General features: G+C 45.1%; 1 long non-coding RNA gene across 1 annotated transcript; it reads right to left on the bottom strand.

Moving 5' to 3' along the window:
- Positions 1–5,367: 5,367 nt before the first annotated feature.
- On the bottom strand, positions 5,368–11,259 carry LOC101676156. The gene is made up of 4 exons (XR_001181864.2): positions 11,174–11,259; positions 8,393–8,501; positions 7,518–7,642; positions 5,368–5,408 (listed from the first exon to the last, which is right to left on the bottom strand). It is a non-coding gene; the product is annotated as an uncharacterized LOC101676156 (long non-coding RNA).
- Between the last annotated feature and the right edge of the window lie 1,297 nt (positions 11,260–12,556).

Genomic DNA, 12,556 nt, shown 5'->3' with positions numbered 1-12,556 from the left:
CCAGAGCAAGTGGAATCGATGCCAGGGGAGCAAATCAGCCCAGACAACCTCTGAGGACCCTCTGATCCCAACACTACAGAAGTTTGGGAAACTCTGGTTTCCCCTGACACATTTCCTGAAGAGGTTTTGTACACCTGGTTTCTCCATGGCTAATGTACCCTGCCCATTAAACTCATGGGCCCCTTGTTTCAGTTATCTCTTCTTCTAGGGGCACTGGAACAGAGGGGAGGGTAATTACCATATAGATTTATGGACCTCTGCTCAACAAACAGGCCCTTTCCCTGCAACAGCACAAAGCCTCATAAATATTAATCAGAAGGAAACTGCAATCAACCCAAGTGGAAGAGGAAATGGCAAATTGCTTTTTCCTCTGTAGGACATAAAAGCAACGTTCATTGTTGCACAACCTGGGGCTGTCCAGTGGGTTGCCTGTGTCTCCTAGCTCTCAATAGAAACAACAACGATAATCATAATAGGGAACTACATGAAATGTGGTGCTTCACGTACATATATTTTCACTCCTATTTTACGGATGATGAAACTAAGGCTCTGGCAGCCACTTGCCCAAGAAGATCACCAACGTGAAGTGAAATCAGGATTCAAACCCAGTCTGCCTGACCTCAAGGTCTGAGTCGTTTCTGTTCAATGGACTGGGTCGGGTTTCTCCAGGAGGGAGGAACTAGACTGGCCTTTGAGTTTGGGGGATAACATCAGTCACACTTCTCTGTTATGTCTTTGGAGCATCAGGGAGAGTAGCAAAGGAGATCCTGGCTGCTTTTGTACAGTCATCAACATGCAGACACGCAGAGTGAAGGCTCTGGAGAGATGTACTCTATCTCCAGCTTTGGGCAGGAGCCAGATGCCAGCTTTTGACACTTTGTCCACATTCATGTCCCCCACAACACTGTCGCTTAGCCAGCCTCAGGCCCATTTTATAGGCAAGATATTGAGGCCGGTAGGGGTGATTGAGACTAGATCTTGATTTTCATTCATTCATTCAATGAATATTGAACTAACTGTTTAAGTAAAAACTGAGTCTTAGCCAACATCCTCTTAGCCAACTTACCTTGTTTACAGGCTCTCATTCACTATGTAAATCATGATGACCAATGCCAGTCACCCCCTGATGGCGAGTAGACCTCTCATTCCCTCTCCAGAGCCCTTAGCACTCCCAGCAAGCTGCACTTTTACTCCAAGTCAGTGGTGTCTGTTCCCAAACCTGCTTACGCTAGTTGCCCTTGTTCTTATAATTATACAATTTAATTAAGCAAACTGATTACATTAAATGTAGTGTGAAAAGAAGGGGCAATGTTTCTATGCACAGGAAATGCAGGGGAGAATGCGATACCAAGACTCATTGAAAAGGAAAGTTCCTGGAATTAAAAAAAAACAAAAACAAAAACAAAAAAAACCACAAAAACAAAACAAAACAAAAACCCAAAAGAAAAACCCAAAAAACAACAACCAAAAAACCCAAAAAACTCCCATGATCTAATTAGGTGTGACAGATGACCGTGAAGATTCAGAGTCAGTGCCTGTCACATAACGCTGGCTTTGTTAAAAAAAAAAAAAAAAAAAAAAAAAATCCTATGAAGCTCCAGTAGCAAAAACATGCTGAGGGAAAAATCCTCACCTTCCACCATGAGAGTAGTGAATGTGTAACTGAACTCAAGGGTTTGGCTGCTTGGGGTGCATGAAATTGAACACAACCCAAGGAGGTGTTGAAAGCAAGAAGTTTTTATTTGTTGTTACAAGTAAGGAGACTGAGAACTAGGTCCCAAAGCACTGACTCCAGGTGGGTTAGTGCAGGAATCTTCCAATCAGTGTTATTAGAGGGTGGGGGTGGGGAATTTGCATATACATTAAGGAACTTACATATACTCTATTACTTAGGCACAATGTTTCAATGGCTCATGCCTACCAGGTCAATATACTAGCGCACACAGGGTGTGTTCAAAAAGATGGCAGCAAACCCTACCCAAAGGAAATCTTAGTATTATAATGAGCTAAAAGTAATTCAGGAAGCTCACAAGAGCTTCTGCACAGGTCCTCAGCTCCAAACCCAGTCAAACTGGGGCACACAAGGGGCTATCAGGCAAAACCCCCAGCTGGGTGTCTCCTTGGCCAGCACTGTTGGTTCTATAGAACAAAATACATTCCTTCTCTGCTTTTCTCCCTTCCTCCTACCCCATCCTTTCCACTGAGAGCTTTCAGCCCTCTAATTTGAGTAACCTGCCCTTGCATTCTAACTAAAAAATCTATGCCCACATCCTTGAGTTCATAGAAAAAAAAGCTTAAGGGATCAATCATTTTCATTTTCACCTTTAACCATATCTCCTTTCCTTAGCTGCCTAGTCACTTGTCCTATGTGGACGCCTCTGTCTGCCTAAGATAACCAATGACAGAAGGACATGGGGAGGCAGGCAGATGAAGGAAATCAATACATCGGAAATGAACTTTTATTTGTCCTATTTCCGCCATCACAAACACTTTCTTCCTCGGGAAGGACAGCTGATAACTGAAACTGCCAGGATGCCTAAGTCAAAACCAGGTGTCATCAAAGTCAAAGTCAAAGTCAAAGCCAGATGTCATCACCCACAGTAAAAGTCCTGTTGATGTCACCTCTTGACATCCCCCCAAACCATTCTTCCTTCCCGCCAATCCCGTTTTCCTCCTTCACTCCTTGCCTCTCATTCTCTCTCCCTTCCTCCCTCCTTTCCTGCTGGTCTCCCTTCTTCCCCTCCTTCTGCTTGCAAATATTTCTGGAGTCTACCATGTACCAGCTACTCAGTTGACTCTCGGGAAGCGCTAGTTAGCAAGGTTGAGGTGGTCCCTTCCCTTAAGAGGCAGTAGCATAGCAGAGAAGACTAAAGGAATAAATAAGCAAACCAGGCAATACACTAATAATTATAAATTGCTTTAAGAGCTACAAAAAAAGCAAAGTGGACAGTGAGCAAGATCAATGGAGGGGATTGTTCTGGAGGAAATTAAGCAAGGCTTCCATGAGGAGGTGGCATTTAAGCTGAAACGGAAATGATGAAAAGGCGCCAACAGAGAGAAAAGTGAGGGAGAAAACATACTATAGAGAGGGGAATGCCATAGAGGAAGGCTTGAAAAGGGTGAGAAATAAAACAAAAGCTGCTAGGGTGGCTAGGGTCTGAAGAATGGGGCATCATGGGATGATTTGGGCAGTCAGCAGGGCCTGAAGGCCAAGACGACGAGAGTTTGGATTTCATCACAAAGTCAATAGAAAGCTTTGGAAGGTTTTAGATACGGAGCCAATGTTCTTTTTTGAAAGAAAATTATTATTATTATGTATTTATTTTAGAGAGCTGTAGGTTCACATGCAGATGTAAGAAATAAGACATCCTTTATCCCGTTCCCCCAATGGTAACATGTTGCAAAACTGTAGTGCAATATAACACCCCAGATACTGACATTGACACAAGACACAGAACATTTCCATTAGCACAAAGACCCCTCTTGTTGCCCTTTTTAGGTCACATCTGCTTCTCACCTGCCCCCATCCCCTCCTTCACCCCAGCAGCCCCTCACTTGTGCTCTGTTTCTGTCATTTTTGTCATTTCAAGGATGCTATATAAATGGAATCAGATAATAACCTTTTGATGTTGGCGTTTTTTCCCCACTGAGCATAATTTTTCACAGACCCCTTTGAGTTGTGACCATTGATAGTTCTTTCTTTTTATGACTTAGTACTATTCTGGATGTGGACAGACCATCGTTTATTCAACCATTCACCCGCAGAGAGACATCTGGATTGTTTCCACTTGGGGTTCTTGCAAATGAAACTGCTATAAACATTCATGTACAGATTTTTCAGTGGGCATAAATTTTCATTTCTCTGGGACAAATCCCCAAGAGTGCAATTTGCCAGATCTTATGACATTTGCCTACTTAGTTTTATAAGGAACAGCAAAACTCTTTTCCGGAGCGGTTGTCCCATTTTTTATTCCCACCAGCAACGTATGAATGATCTGATTTCTCTGTATCTTTGCCAGCGCTTGGTGGTATCACCATTTTTTAATTTTAGTTGTTCTGGTAGGTGTGTAGTGATATCTCATTGTGGTTTTAACTTACATTTCCCTGATAGCTAATGATGTGGAGCAACATTTCATGTGCTTATTTGCCATCTTTATATCCTCATGGTGAACCAATACTCTTTGACAAATTTATCACTATGTTTTTACTGAGAAGTCCCTTGCCCCTAATAAGACCTGAGAGCAGGACCTGATCGATGGAAGATGTGAATAAACACTCCTTGGATGAACAAACTCAGGACCAGGGCCATCGTCGAAGTCTGGACATGGCTCAACCTGGGTCAGTGCCCCTCTTGCGGCACTGACACCACCACCCATGGCACAGATCTCACCTGCTCACCAGCACACAACAGACGGTGTCAGTAAATCCCATCCAGAAAGGATTCAATGCCCAGAGACTTGCACTTGCTGTATAATTAGGTCTAGCAAAGCTTATGAATGTAGTCCCAGATTATAATCACTTTTTAATTATATTTACCTTTGTCTGCAGAGAGGTGAGATGTATTATTGGCTCTGGGAGGTAACAATTCAAATCTTCATCCAAAGAAGCAGGTACCCTGAGGAGGAGGTACAGGCAGAACCAAATAAATTAAAATAGATCTGCAGGCACAAAGCTCTAGCCTTCCTACTGTGTCTGGGATTTGGAGGCCAGGAGTTTTCTATGGGGGGGGGGAGTGGGGATGGGGACTGGGACTAATAACAGAATTCAGTTCTTGAGTGCTGACTATGTGCTAGACACTCTGCTTAAGTACTTACCCTAAGAATCTTATTTAATTTGTAAAAGCAACCCTAGGGGGTTAGATACTATTGGTATCATTCCCATTTTGTAGAGGAAACTAAGGAACACAGGCCAGTGGCTTAGGTCCCACAGCCAGGAAGAGGCAGGGCCAAGATTCAAATTTGACTCTGCCAGATGCCACAGCACTTGTAGGGAGCCCTGATGTTGTAGAAGGCTATGACCTTGCTCTCCTACAGCCCGACACTCTGATTACAATCATCCTTGGAGTTCCTAGCCCCATCTGCTCTCCCTCATTAGCTCAGAAAGTCTGGACAGGTCTTCCTGCACCCTCTTCCCTCCTCCTTTGCACAGGGACCACAGCAGAGAATATAGCAGGAGACACAAAGTCATATACTCCCACAGTGGCCTTCTTGGATCTCACCATCTTGGCTGCCAGCAAGTTTTTCCCAGAATGTTCTCAGCCCATAGGATCATGCCATGGTGATGATGATGATGGTGACAAAATGATAAAGCTGACAATAATAGTCACTTACCAGGCACTTTCCATATTATGGAGGGCACGTACTGCATGGAGAACTGGGTGTGGTACATAAACAATGAATTCTGGTACACTGAAAAGAAATAAAAAAAAATGCTTCCAACCAACAGAGAACCAGAGTACCTTCTGTTATATGCACATTTCATTTTAAAAAAGATTTATTCATTTGTTTGAGAGAGAGAGAGAGAGAGCAGGGGAAAGGTCAGGGGAGAGGGAGAAGAATCATCAAGCAGACTCCCCACTGAGCTTGAGGTCTGCTGCAGGACTAGAACCCATGACCCTGAGATCATGACCTGAGTCAAAATCAAGAATCAGACACCCAACCAACTGAGCCAGCTATGTTCCTCAGTGTGTATGTCATTTTTTCTTCTCCAGTAGAGAATGTGTTGTGGGAGAGATGGTGTGGGTGGGTTGGGTGATCTTCCCTTGTATGGTCTGGGCTGTTGAAGACTGACTCCTGCAGTTGCAACACAGCAGAGACTGTCAGTTGATGCCACTAAAAGCCAGCTCAGAGTGAACTCCCAGCACAAGGAGAGTGGCACCCGTGCCCTTAGCATGCACCCCTGTCTACAGCTGATGCGAGGGCTGGGGTGTCAGAGCTGTCAAACTGGCTTTCTTATTTGAGCGGTAAATTCCCAGCAAATGGGGTGTGTGTATATAATTATGAGAGATGTAGATCCTGACATTAAAACAAACTGTCTAGAGCCCCCATCATCTCTAAGGATGGCAGTTCAGGAGGAAGGTGGGGGTAGAGCTGACATGTCAGCAATGATTAGGGAAGACATCTAACTCGGCACACCGGGGAACGCGAACAGCAGAAAAATAGAGGAGGAATTTAATAGCGCAGATTATGTTTTTAATTACTTTAGCAAACGAACTGTTCTCGTGCTTGGGTGGCGTTGTTGGAGAAGCCACCCCTGGTGTTCCTAGGCTGCCTCTGAGTCACCACCAGGACGGGGGCTGGTCTTTGGGAGCCAGAGAGCTTTCAAGGCAGCACAATGTGGCTTTCAAGTGATGTCTTCTTCCAGGGAACTTTTTGCTTCAACTGTCTATGGGACATTCAGATGGGCCATTCACATCAGCAGCATGGTCAAGAACACAGATGGTGGAGCCAGCCTGACTGTACTTGAAGTGTGGTTCCACTATTTATTAGCTGTGAGATCTTGGCTAAGACAACTGTTAAGGACTAAATGTCCCCTCCCCACCCTCCAAAATTCATATGTTGTAGTCTAACTCTCCATATCTCAGAATGTGGCTTGATTTAGGAATAGGGTCATTGCAGAGGTAATTAATTAAGATGAGGTCATGCTGGAGTAGGATGGGCTCCTAATTCAATGTGACTGGTGTCTTTATCAAAAGAGGAAACTTGGAACAGACACACACACAGGCAGAATGCCATAGGCAGATGAACACTAATCAGAGTGCTGCTTCTACAAGTAAAAGATTTCCAAAAATTGCCATCAATCCCATAAACTAAGGAAGAGCCACAGAACAGGTTCTTCACTGCCCCTGGAAGGAAACCTGGAAGATCGAGCCAGGCATCTTGATCTCAGAGTTTTAGCCTCCAGAACTGTCAGACAGTATTTCTGTTGTCCTGAGCTATCCAATTTACAGTACTTGGTTACAGCAGCCCTAGGGCATGAACACAAAAACTTTTCTTCTCTGTGCCTCTGTTTTTTCATCTGTAAAGATATTGATGATATCTCGACCTCATGGTGATGTTTGAGGATTACATGCAATTTATATAAAACATGCCTATATAAAACCACACAGTAAGCTCTCAATTACTATCAGCTGTCAGTGCTTGAAAATCCTTTTGGAAGGGGGTGTTTTGAAAGGGAATTAGGAGGCCCACAGGTGACTCAGTCATTGGGTGTCCAACTCTTGACCTCAGCTCATGTCTTGATCTCAGGGCCAGGAGTTCAAGCCACACCCAGTGTTCAGGGCCAGGAGTTCAAGCCACACCCAGTGTGGAGCTTACTTAAAAAAAAAAAAAAAAAGTTTGGGGAAGGAGAATTAGGAGAAGAATACCGCCCTAGAGGGGGTACCTACTGTTTAATTGGAGAGCCTTTCCAGACCCCTCATATGCCTTGTTTCATTTGCTATTTAGAGCAAGAAGGCATTTTAATCCCATTTTGCTGACAAGAAAGTTGAGGCTCAAGGAGGTGAGGTGACATCTTACCTAGAATCGCACAGGTTGTAAGGAGTGGATGAAAGCTAACTTGGAAGGCAGTAGCCACACCCTCTATCAGCTTAGTTGAGGGTCTTAACCACGGGCATGCAGCACTGAATACATCACTTGTGCTCCTGGGATAAGGGAAAGCAGGAAGTGACAGTAAGGGAACAAGCAGCACAAATTCTGAGAAGCCACTGAGGGTAGGGGTGCAGATTTGGGTTCTGGACTCAGGGCCAACACTTCCTGTCTATCTGACCACAGACAAGTCACTTCCCCTTTCCTTGAACCTTAAGTTAATTATCTGTGAAATGGGAACCATGATGGCTACATCGAAGGAGTCTGTAGCAATGTAGATGAAGCTCCTGATACATGAGAGGTACCTGATAAATCCTTACATTACAAGGATCATTTGCCAACTGTTTTATGGACTTGGATGTGAGTCTCTGCTTGATCATTTCATGGGCAAGTCCCTTTGAGCTCTGTTTCCTCATCTACAGGATGGGATGATTAGTCATAATCCTTCCAGGTGGTCACTTTTGATATTCCCGTGTTGTTGATGTGTTCTGATTTTAAAGCCTTTGCTTAGAAAGAAACGTGAGGTCGATGGCCTCCAAGACCAAATCCTGTCCACCTGCAATTTCTTTGAGCCTCCACATATTTTTGTTCCAGACTTGTTCGAGTTGTTGTGGCTGCAAAACAAATTCTCCCAGAACTCAGCGATGTAAAGCAATGGTGTGTAAACTCATGGATTCTGGGGGGCTGGGAATTCAGACCAGGGCACAGCAGGACTTGCTTGTCTTTGCTTTATGGTGCCTGGGGGCTCAGCTGGACTTGAAGGCTGGGGCTGCACCCATCTGCAGTCTCATTCATTCATTACTCACCAATCTGTTGATGCAGATGATAGGTTGCAGCTTCTGCTCTTGTCTGCATGGTTTCTCTCTATGTGGTCTCTCAGCATTGGCTGGTTTGGGCTTCCTCAGAGCACGATGGCTGGATTCCACAGTGAAGAGAGATGGAGGGAGAGAGAGAAGTGAGGAACAAGAACAGGGAGAAGAAGGAGAAGAAGAAGAAGACTAAGGAAGAGGAGGAGGAGGAGCAGCAGCAGCAAAGAGGAGAGGGAAAGAGCAGAGAGCTCAGGGAGAGATCCTTGGAATTCTTTTCATGATTTCACCCTGGAGGTCCCTTTGCATGTCTTCCACTTCCCTCTACTGACTGAAGCAACCAGCTGCCCCTGCTAAGGTTCAAAGGAGTGGACATAGACCCCCTTTGAAGTGCAAGGAGTGTCAGTCACAGTATAAGAAGAGCTCATGGGAACACATGTATTTTTGTTCTATGGGCACACACACATATATCTATCTGGAGAATACAAGCTGCTCTTTCATCCAAGCTCTTTCATGGATGTTGGGTTAAAAAAAAAAAAAAACTCTCATCAAAGTTCCCTACAAAAGGCAATGTTTGGATAACGATGGGCAGAAACCATGTATGTTTGTGCAACAGAACATTATCCCCCTAGGACACAAACTCCCATGGTCTTTGATGGCAGGTGCCCCGAAGGAGTTTATAAGAGGCAAACCATAATAGGACAGCCTCCTCATGGCCCTAGAAAAAAGAACCCGTGGGTCCCCTTTCTCTGATTACAATCTGTCCAGGGGAGGGAAAGACCCAGCAGCCCATTCCATGTTGGGAGGAAAACACTTCGATATCTGGAAAGAGAGAAGAGTAACAACTCACAGACCCCCACTGGACCCTCACCCTGTCCCTGCCTAAGCCCACTGAGAATTCACTCATGGAGTCAGCAGACAGCTCTCGGCTATGTGAGCTCAGGCTCAGCCTACAGGAGCTGAGACTACTAGGGCAGCTTGGGATCATGTTGGGTAGAGAAAGTGTAACTCGATTCTCAGATACTTCCGCCATCACTGTAGTGCGGACCCGTATATTGTGACCTGGAAAACTCCGAGCTGGACAGCAGCCTGGTGTGGCTGTTCCTGAGATAAAGAGTAGGTTGGGGAGGCTTTCTGGAAAATCATCCAGAATGACACAATCATACTTCACTGGGGGCAGAGAGCAATCTTTTCACCATTCATCTAAATAACAACAGGTTGAGGGGCTCCTATGTGCCAGGTCATGGAAATAATGGGGCAATCATGATTTGGCATATTGAGTGCTCTATTGGGGGAAGCAGAGTCCAGAGGAGAAACCTAATTCAGTCGGGGGATCAGAGAAGGCTTCCTGGAGGTGCAAATGTCTAGGAAGAGTCTTGAAGTTGGAGGAGGAGTTAGAAAAGGGACGAGGAGGTGGAGGAATGACAGCTCTAGGCAAAGGAGCCCACATGTGCAAGGTCCAGAGCCCCAGGTGACATGGGTCTTCAGCCCTCAGCAGAGAACACAGCTAAGCTTTTGCTCTCAACCCAACCGAGAACATCATGCCAGTCAGAGATGGTGGTGCTACTCGGTGGTAGCTCTCTCTACCTGGCTGTAGGCAGCAACATCTCCCCTCCATTAAAGAAGACTGGGGCTTCTGAAAGTCCCTGGCACTGGGGTGGGACAGTGGGTGGCTCAGAAATGGATGGAAAGGAAACTGTCAGCTAGAAATGTAGTGGTGGGTGTGGAAAGGATGCAAAATTTTTCTGAGGCAACTCGTATGAGTTAGAACAGAGAGGCGAGGCAGACAGGATGGAGGAGATGCAGCTCTGAAGAAGATGGAGGAAGAACCAGCTTCCCCCAGGATGTGTGCCTGTATGTGCATGTGTGTATGTGAGTGTGTGCATGCAGCAGAGTGGTGTTCACTAGATGGGGTTCAGGTGTGCATGTGTGCACACCCATTTCTCATCAGTCATTTCAAATGCGCAGGAGGACCCTTTGCCTCAGCAAACTGTTCTTTTTGTGGCTAGGGAGATGACCCCAGTTCTCAACCAAGCAAGACCATGGGGAGATGCCTCAAGCAGAAGATAAAGAACAGGTCTGTACTGTTCCTGGGATTAAAAATAGGTAACATTTATAAAGCACTTGTTCTGTCCTAGGTGCTGTGTCAGTGAGTTTCACAGTTGTCTTGTGACCTCTCCACAGACTCCCAGGTGGGGCATGGACTGGCTGGAGAAGATCACATCCCAGCCCCTGCACATGCTCTATGATATTAGACCTCTGTCCTGAAACTGAGGGACCTGCCAGGTCCCTGAGAAACTTGTGTCTTATGGCCCTTTGACCCTGTCTTTGGGGCTTATGTCTCCTTTCAGATAAAACCTATACAGTCTATGCCCTTGCCAGAAAACTCTTATAGACACCTGAGCCCCTTCTATCTTTCAAGCAAACACAGCAGCAGCCTTAGATCCAGGCCACACCTGGAAGGAGAAGGTTGATCAGTGACCAGGTGAGCTGGGACAACCTCTTTCCTCTCTTCTCTAGTAACCAAGAAAGTCCCTGCATCATTAGGATAGTCCTGTGAGAGCAGGTGATCCTGTCATCAGAGCCATTCTGTAAGTGGGGAGGCCAATGGTCAAAAAGGCAAAGTCACCTGAGCATGGTCATACACAGTTAGTAGTAGTAGAAGCTGGATGTGGACCTGGAAGTTCTGAGTCCATAGTCCATGTTCATCTCCAGTACCTTAAACAACACAATGTGACAAGGTTAAATTCAAGTAGGAAAGGACTATTTAAATTCAAGTACCTCAGCAGTGACCAAAGCAGGGAGCAAAAGACCACCCATGGCTTTAGGATGGACAGGACTGTGGGGCTGGGTCTTCAAGGCTGCGTAGGAATTTGACTGGAGAGTCACTGTGCTCAGGGGAGGAACAGCACATGCCAAAGTGTGTTACTGTGATGTCATAAATTGAAGAATTTGGTGTGGCTGAAGAGTGGGGTGAATGGGAATAAGATGAGGTAGGAAGCAGAGTCTAGGAGATGAGTCAGGAACCGATTTTAAAGGATATGGATGCCATGTTGAAGTGTCTGTGACACATGAGCAGCAAGGATCCACAGGAGTCCAGGGAAAACAAGTGACTGATCAGGCTGCGTTGCTGATGGGAATCAGGTTGTTCAATGGTTTGGAAGCTAAGGAACCAGCCTGCTACATTCAAATCCCATATCCGTGTCTCTGAGTTGTGTATTCTTGGGTATATTATGCAGTTTCTCTAAGTTTTGCTGTCTTCATCCATAAAATGGGAAAGATGGTAATAAAAATATACAAGCCAGAGTTATAGAGAAGAGCAGATGATGTAATCCATGCTTGACATTCAACGGGGTGCCCGGCACATGATAAGTGCTCAGTTAATATGACTGCCATTATTATTAGTGAAGGCAGTCTCTGGAGGCAGCATTCAAGTGGCATGGACAGGTGGATAGACAGGAGAAAAGGGTTTGGGGAGCTGCAGCAAAAGTATAGAACAGTGATCATGAAGTCTTGATCAAGGATGCGGCTGTGGGGACAAAATGTGGAGGGCAGAGGGAGCACTGGTGAGCATCATTTAAATAGAGAATTGAATAAACTAACATATATGGATGGGTTTTGTAAACTGTACATATTTGAGTATGATTACAATTAGGGCTATTTTCATCAACTTTATTTCTGGGCTCATCAGCTTCAGTTCTCTAGAGAGAAGATGCCATTTAATTCTCCCAGATCAAATATTTAACAAACACAACACTGAATAAACCCAGACTTGCCTATTTAGCATGCACTCAGTATTTTTAGTTGCTAAGTACAACTCCAGAGATTTACCACCTTGGCTGACATGATTCTTTGCCTGAGACTATTTATCTGTACCAGGGACTGTAATACATTGTCATAGCCAAGAACACAGTTCTGGATGTTTGACTGCCTGGGATTGAACTCAGGCTCTGCCCTTGGATGAACTACTCAACCTGTGTCCCAGTGGTAAAATGAAAAGAATAGAGTTACCTCATGGAGCTACTGTGAAGATTCAATGTGATGGTAGAATAGGATCTGGAATGTGCACATATTCATCATTACCATCATCATAACCATCATCATCATCATTGCCACCATCATCAACATCGTCACCACCATCATCATCACCATCCCCATCACCAC

This window comes from Mustela putorius, unplaced genomic scaffold, assembly GCF_011764305.1.
Source record: "Mustela putorius furo isolate JIRA1106 unplaced genomic scaffold, ASM1176430v1.1 tig00000578_pilon_pilon_pilon, whole genome shotgun sequence".
NCBI lineage: Eukaryota > Metazoa > Chordata > Mammalia > Carnivora > Mustelidae > Mustela > Mustela putorius.
The sequence above is the reverse complement of the archived record's forward strand: the minus strand, read 5'-3'. Positions and strand labels throughout refer to the sequence as shown.